Below are 8,722 nucleotides of genomic sequence, written 5' to 3'. Positions count from 1 at the left end.
GAAAATTTTTTTTTTGTGATTTTTGTGCTAAAATGTAACCAATTAAAAGTCTTTAATCTGATAAATGGACCAAATAGGGTTCACTGGATTGTCTTTCAGTCTTCTCAAAACTTATTTTCTTGTAAGCTTGAATTTGTTATATTTAAAGAAAACACCCTGTAAAAAAACAAAACATACTTTGAATAAATGTTTTCTGTATTTAAAGCGTTAAAATCTTTTTTTATTCCTTTAGCATATTGGTTAGTGATCGATCAACACAGGTTATCTATCTATCTATCTATCTATCTATCTATCTATTTATTTATTTATTTATTTATTTATTTACTTTCTCCCTTACCGGTGCTAAGGAGCTATAAGGAATCCCACAATTCTTTACATGATATGACTTATAAGCACAGCCCACCTCACTGAAATTAAGAAAAATGTCCGCAGAGAACAGAGCATGTGGTTGTAAGCACCATTTACCCTTTCACATATTACAGGAGTTGTTGGTCATCCATGTGGTTAAGAGGACTTCGGCCATCTCTGTCTTTGTTGTCTACAGCAAACACGATCTGTTCGATATTGTAACAATGTAACAGCAAAGTTTTAAATCAAAGGAAGCAATAAAACCACCAGCTGTGATGTGATGAAATACAATGTATACACATGTTACCCCGAATATTACAGATTAATTTTCTTTGTTGTACACATCTTTTGTTAAAAACAAAAGCTATTCATATAATTGAAACAAAAACAAAATCATCATCAGTATGTAAACTGTTTAAGAAGACTGGGTACTGTTAGAACACTGCAAAAACTTGCCATCTACAAACAAAAATGCTAGGTATTAGTCTGACTGGCATTTTTTTCATTGTCTTCAAAATTTTATTTATCAATATTGTCAAGTTATTTCTGCAACCATTGTGGGTTTTTCTTTCATTAAACGAGGGGTACCAACAATTTTGTCGGGGTGTGTATAGAACTTTACTTAAATTGTTTCTCCAAATTAAAACATTTTTTTTTCAGTCACTGTACACATGAATGTCAACACAAATTGTCATTGTAAACTTATTTTGTGTTTCTGTCAGAACTGGTACACCAACACCTAAAGCAACAAATCCTCATACTAAGCAGAACATTTGAGGCACATAATGCCTTGATAATAAAAAAAATGATGTGTATATCTGAAAAACAAGGATTTAAATGTACTTCTCAATAAAACTGTTCCAATCTGCCATGATGTTTTTGTATGAGCCTGTGCTGTCTTGCTGGATATTGTCCTTTAACACTTCAGTCTGAATGACAGACAAAAGGAGTGGGACATACTTTGTAGAGGTGAACTGTACGCTGTAGTAGTATGTCATCAGATATAGCAAAGCTTCACCAAGGTTGTCTTCTGCAAATGTTGTAATGTGAGAGATTTCACCTGCCAGGAGACAGTGAGGCTAATCCAAGAGCAAGACAGGGCAGAGATCTCCTCTGAAGGTACACAGCTGGACCTTCTGTTGGCTAAAATGACAAAAGGACACAAATATTTCTTCAGAGACTGAGAAATTAAAAAGTCACCATGAGTCCAAATACTCAGGCACAATTATGTATTTTCCCCCACAATATTGATGACAGACATAAAACGCTAGAGCCTTTTTTCATATAATGTTGTTTTTGTAGGTTGAAACATGCCATGTAAAAATGCCAAATATGGCTACCAATGAAATACCTAAGAACTTGTACTTTAATCACTGTTAAGAGTGAGTCTTTACGGGGGCTAAACATTAAATCACCAACATATCGCTATCAAAATATCACACTCTCTCCAGAGTCCTTTGTGTCCAATATTTACTTCCCAAAAAGATTGTTTGGAGGGAGTGTATTTCTATTTCACCAATTGATGTGACTGCAGTAAAGTCTACAGGGGGTCCCTCAGTTTTAGTCATCTGCTTTAATTCTTGTTTTACTGTTACAGTACATTTTTTGTTGCATTTATGTGTTGTTAATGTAGAACAAAAACACTAAGCATCTCATTTTTGTAAAATGTAAGAGCTACCATGTAAAATCATTTGACTTCTCGATAAAAATATTTGAAGAAAAAAATCTAGGTAAAAAACAAAGTGAGAAAGAACTATAAAGAGTATGGAGAGGGTTTATAAAGCTTTAAATATATAAAAATAAACATACATCTATCTATCTGCCTGCCAGCCATCCAACAGGATCATGACCCAAAACAGCTAGAAGCAGCCAAGAATGGCTAAGAGTGAAATATTGGACTATTGTGAAGTGGCCTTCTATGAGCCCTGATCTAAATCCTGTTAAACATGGATGGAAGAAGCTGAGACGGGCCATCTGGCGAAGGAACTCTGAAACAACTGGAGCAGTTTGCTCACGAGGAGAATAATTATCAAGTTATACCAGTACGTATTGTTGTTACTATTGTCTTTCTTTCATTAACAGAGGGGTACCAACATCTTTGTCCACGTGAGTTGAACTACAATGGAGGCTGCCTGCGGCTGCAGTTGATTGATTTTACATTATTAAAAAGAAGGACATGGACAGATCTTTTATGTTGAATACATATGCAGTGCAGGAACATATAATCCGGCATTATCATGATGTACATATAAGCACAGGTGCTTCAGAAAATGCAATTAATCAAGTTGAGATCACGTTCATCGTCCCAATATTTTTCATCAAAGTAGGGAAAAGGGTTCATTATCGAGTTTCAGTTTCTACAGGAGAAATGCTGTTGATACTGTTAGCTGCTCAGTGGGTTGAAGAGGTGAGACCATTAAGATCACTCACTTGCTCTGACTCTAATTCATCATTTGGCCAGTTTACAGCACAGCCAGTCAGATAGTAGACTAAACGTATTAGTTTAGAGACAACAAACACTGTATTGAATCAACATGATAGCGCTCACTGTTAACTTTGTATTGGTACCAGCCCACTGTGGGGTTAAGGGGAATGAAATGGCTGATAATAGAGCAAAGCCCTAAATGTTTTAGTTGATACTGATTTTATGTTTAGGAGAACAGAAATAAAGGACACGATAAGAAAGTAAATGAAAGACACGTGACAAAAATATGAAAGCATGATGGATGTAAAATACTCAAAGGAAGATATGAGATGAGAAGAACAGGAAGGAGCAGGAGGGAGGAGAAAAACCCTTTGGGGGAAGATGAGACCATAGAACAGTTTTTTTTTCAGCTTTGGTTTTTTTTGCATGGCAAAATTATGCGGGAAATTAACTAATTGAAATCTTATTGGCTTAATTCAGAAACACTGAGCCCTTAAAGGGACACTAAAGAGGAAATGAAAAAGAAGATACTTTCTCGTGCGCATCGCTTAGTTTGTTGTGCGCACCATATATATATATATATATATATATATATATATATATATATATATATATATATATATATATATATATATATATATATATATATATATATCTATAATATATCTATTATATATATATATATCTATATATATATGTGTGTGTGTGTGTGTGTGTGTTTGTGTGTGTGTGTGTGTGTGTTAAAGTCCTGCTCCAAGCATGGTTTTTTTGTCTTACAGAACAGGCTAAAGATGATCATCCTACTAGCTATCACGTTTTCAGCACCATGGAGAGCATTGGCTTGAGTGACTTGATTGATAAATTTAGAACATTCTGATTACCAATATTATCCAACTGTTAGCAAGAAATTGTACACTTTACTGATAATGATAAGGTGTTACAACAAACCATTTAGCAGGAGGAGATAATCTGTCAGCAGCTACTTTCCCCAGAAAAAAAACAACAATATGCACATCATAGAACCCACGCATCTGTCTGTGACACATATTGGAGTCAAGAGACAACTTCACACTGATGAACCAAGTGAATTGCTACAGATGAGGCTGCAGTTTACAGTATAGACCATCTCTAAATTATGTAATGATGAACTGGGTTGCATGAGACTTACTTGCTCTATAAAACTACTCTATTATAAAAGTGCCCCCTACTGTTGAATGAATGCCACAACATATTGAAGGTTTGTGTATCTTTTGCGCCAAAATACATTACAGGGGTCCGTTCTTCGTACGTTGCTTAAAACATCCGAGATCAAATGACACATCCAAGATGGTTTCATCCGGCTAATTGGGTTCTTCGAACACACCTGTTGTTTATGATTAGTATGGCTGGATTGAGTTATCTGAGACAACTGCGCGTTCATGCATTGGTTTAAAAGGGGAAATCTATTGATATCAGAAACAACGATCAGCGACGCTGCTATTGGCTGTTCAGCATGGCCAAAAAGAGCCACTATCACTGACCATGTCATAAACCACGGGCTATCACACAGAGGCTGGTGAACGAGTACAGCCAAATATTAGCCAAGACACAGTGACATCTATTGTCAATATTTTCAGAGAAACCAACAGTTAGGATATTGCTTCTCCTACAGCAAAGTGTAAATACTGTAAAATTACCCTTTATAGTATTAGAGTGACTTTATGCCTCCAGTCTCTGATATGTAACTGTATTTTGTCTCTCTAAGGATTCAACGTCTACCTCCCTCAGGGGGCAGAGGAAAGCTCCTGAATGAATATATATATATATATATATATATATATATATATATATATATATATATATATATATATGCACCTGACACATCTAGAATAATGCAGTTTCTGTAATTTCAGCTGATGATAGTGTTTTTTTTTTTGTCATTGTGTTATGATTGACTAAATGTTTCTGTTGGAAGAGAACATGTGTTAGTGTTTTGAATAATTATTTAATTTCAAAACATGTTTACAGTGTTTTGTTGGTGTATTATTGTATTTTTACATTTGGTTTTGGAGTTTAGTTTACGATGTGTGAATTTGAACATGAAATTAACAGTTTCGCCAATTGTGTGTTTTAGGTGTGTTGGTGCGTTAAGAGTTTAGGAAACCTGTTAAATGTATTGAAAACTGTGTCATAGCGATTTTAAATAACTGTAATTTCCCTCTGAGATCATTGAAGACCACACTCCAGTCTGGTAGGTGGCAGTAAATGCATGTTAAGTGTGTTGCCATCTGCTAAAGTAATGTAGGTAGAGTTAGGAGAAGTGCCTTTAGATTTAAGAACAGATCAGCTCATGCTTACATAGTGGTGTCGTTTACATGGATGTGGAAATTAAAATATGGCAAAAAGTGTTATAAAAGAGTGTTGGGAATATAATTATTTTGAAGGTAAAAGTTTTGGATAGATAATAAAAGATAAATCAGAAGAATATAAAATAGGAAATATATGGTTTAATTCACCTAGACCTATTACAGTTTTTATTGGTTGCTTTGACACAGCAGTCAACTCAAAACCCACATTTTTCAAAACAGTTAACGCAGAGGTCTAAACAGTGGCACCAATGGTCAAAATTTAATATTTTTTTTGCAAAAGGCTCCAACTCTGCCAAAACATTTAACATATCATCCAAAAGCACATTTTGCCCTCAAACAACACAACTTGCACACAAATGTTTGAGCCCTTCCAATCATTCGTCAAGGGGCAACAAAATACAACACACCACACTCAATGTGAATCAGTGCAGCATTGCTGGTTCATTGTAGACAAAGACTGTACGCAGCTTACATGGCAGTGTCATTTGTAATCAAATTTGCCTTTTTGCAAAAAATGGATCCTGAAGCAAATATGTTGTGATGCAAATTTTATTGATTCTTCATTCTTTTTTTCCAGATAAACAAATGAAATATTCCAAAAAATGAAAGATTCCAACAGAAAATACTAGGGCTGTTTGTCTCTTCTAATCCATTCTGTCCTGACGAATAGGCCACATGGCCTCATCTACGTCACATTCAATATTTTCCCTTGCACCTAGGAAAAAATCTTCATCCATGCCTGATCCATCCTTGACATGCCTCTGCATCTACATCTTGTGCAGCAGCAGACATTGCATTGAGCAAGGGCATCTGCTCATAGGGGCGGTGATCATATACTCTCCATCGCCATGCGCTGAAGAATTCCTCTATAGGAATAGATAGAGATGTATATACTGTATAGCAGCAATACCTGCTGTCCCGTCGAAAAACTCTTACCATGGATGCAACCTTGTTTCTATTGAGAAAAGTTTGGACTCTTTGTCCCGCCCCTCTAAGTGAAAGGCCATGATTTACCACATGATCAATCATACAGTTTTTATAGATTGCTTTAACTCAGCAGTCAACTCAAAACCCACATTTTTCAAAACAGTTAACGCAGAGGCCTAAACAGTGGCACCAATGGTCAAAATGAAACATTTTGTTTGCAAAAGGCTCTAACTCTGCCAAAACATTTAAAATATGGACCAAAAGCACATTTTGCCCTCAAACAACACAACTTGCACACAAATGTTTGAGCCCTTCCAATCATTCGTTACACAAGGGGCAACAAAATACAAAATACCGCACTCAATGTGAATCAGTGCAGCATTGCTGGTTCATTGTAGCCAAAGACTGTACGCAGCTTACAGTGTCAGTTTTAGTCAAATTTGCCTTGCAAAAAATGGTTCCAGAAGCAGATATGTTGTGATACAAATTTTATTGATTCTTCTTTTTTTTTTCCAGATAAAAAAATTAAATATTTCAAAAAATGAAAGATTCCAACAGAAAATACTAGGGCCGTTTTGCTCCTTCTAGTCCATTCTGTCCTGATGAATAGGCCACATGGCCTCATCTACGTCACATTCAATATTTTACCTTGCGATGCATCTGGGGAAAAATCGTCTTGCATGCCTGATCGGTCCTTGACATGCTTGACATTCCTTTGGAATGGAACTGTGTCGAGCTGTTTCATGGCCATATGGTTCCTTCTGAGGACACTGTTACAGTTTTTATTGGTTGCTTTGACGCAGCAATCAACTCAAAACCCACATTTTTCAAAACATTTAACGCAGAGGCCTAAACAGTGGCACCATTGGTCAAAATTAATCATTTTGTTTGCAAAAGGCTCCAACTATGCCAAAACATTTAACATATGATCCAAAAGCACATTTTGCCCTCAAACAACACAACCTGCTCACAAATGTTTGAGCCCTTTCAATCATTCGTTACACAAGGGGCAACAAAATACAAAACACCACACTCAATGGGAATCAGTGCAGCATTGCTGGTTCATTGTAGCCAATGACTGTACACAGCTTACATGTCAGTGTCATTTGTAGTCAAATTTGCCTTTTTGCAAAAAATGGATCCAGAAGCAAATATGTTGTGATGCAAATTTTATTGATTCTTCATTCTTTTTTTCCAGATAAACAAATGAAATATTCCAAAAAACGAAAGATTCCAACAGAAAATACTAGGGCTGTTTGTCTCTTCTAGTCCATTCTGTCCTGACGAATAGGCCACATGGCCTCATCTACGTCACATTCAATATTTTCCCTTGCAATGCACCAAGGGAAAAATCTTCTTGCATGCCTGATCCATCCTTGACATGCCTCTGCATCTATATCATGGGCAGCAGCAGACATTGCATTGAGCAAGGACATCTGCTCATAGGGGCGGTGATCATATACTTTCCATCTCCATGCGCCGAAGAATTCCTCTATAGGAATAGATAGAGATGTATATACTGTATAGCAGCAATACCTGCTGTCCCATTGAAAAACTCTTACCATGGATGCAACCGTGTTTCTATTGAGAAAAGTTTGAACTCTTTGTCCTGCACCTCTAAGTGAAAGGCCATGATTCACCACATGATCAGTCATAGTTGCCCAAATTTCATCTGTAACTTGAGCCCTTCCAGCTACACTGCCACCTCACACATGGATTCCTCTTCCTCATAATCTTCTTCCCCTGACCCATCTACCTCTTACTCTGACTCTCATCTACCTTAGAACATCCATGCTTGCAAAGAACAACACGCAACATGGCACCTTTTACGTAAAGCCCACAAACTGACGGCAAATTGAAAAGTTATGTAAAGAAGTGTCAATCAGGTGCTTCAGTGATTTCATTCTGATCAAGAAGTTTCTAAGAGCTTGGAACATATGGTTTCTGTTTTGCTACCACAGCTAAAGCAATGGAGTTTGGACTGCTTGAATGACATCTGCGTTAACTGTTTTGCAAGTGTGGGGAAAATGTGTCAAACCAATGAGAATGGGTTAACTCATTTGCAAGAGGTGTCTTTTGCTCTGCTGAGATGGTGATGATGAAAACTGAGAGGTTGCCAGTTTCTTCAAACAGGTCAAAGCAACCTATAAAAACTGTAGTTGCCTAAATTTCATCTGCACATTCAGCCCTTCCAGCTACACTGCCACCTCACACATGGATTCCTCTTCCTCATAATCGTCTTCCCCTGACCCATCTACCTCTTACTCTGACTCTCATCTGCCTTAGACCATCCATGCTTGCAAAGAACAATACACAACATGGCACCTTTTACATAAAGCCTGTAAACTGACTGCAAATTGAAAAATTGTGTAAAGAGGTGTCAAACAGGTGCTTCAGTGATTTCATTCTGATCAAGAAGTTTCTTAGAGCTTGGGACATATAGTTTCTGTTTTGCTACCACAGATAAAGCAATGGAGTTTGGACTGCATGAATGACATCTGTGTTAACTGTTTTGCAAAAGGGTGAGGAAAATGTGTCAAACCAATGAGAATGGGTTAACTCATTTGCAAGAGGTGTCTTTTGCTCTGCTGAGGTGGTGATGATGAAAACTGAGAGGTTGTCGGTTTCTTCAAACAGGTCAAAGCAATCAACAAAAACTGTAGTAATATCCATA

Source organism: Fundulus heteroclitus, chromosome 24 (assembly GCF_011125445.2).
Source record: "Fundulus heteroclitus isolate FHET01 chromosome 24, MU-UCD_Fhet_4.1, whole genome shotgun sequence".
Lineage (NCBI taxonomy): Eukaryota > Metazoa > Chordata > Actinopteri > Cyprinodontiformes > Fundulidae > Fundulus > Fundulus heteroclitus.
Note: the sequence above shows the minus strand (reverse complement) of the source record.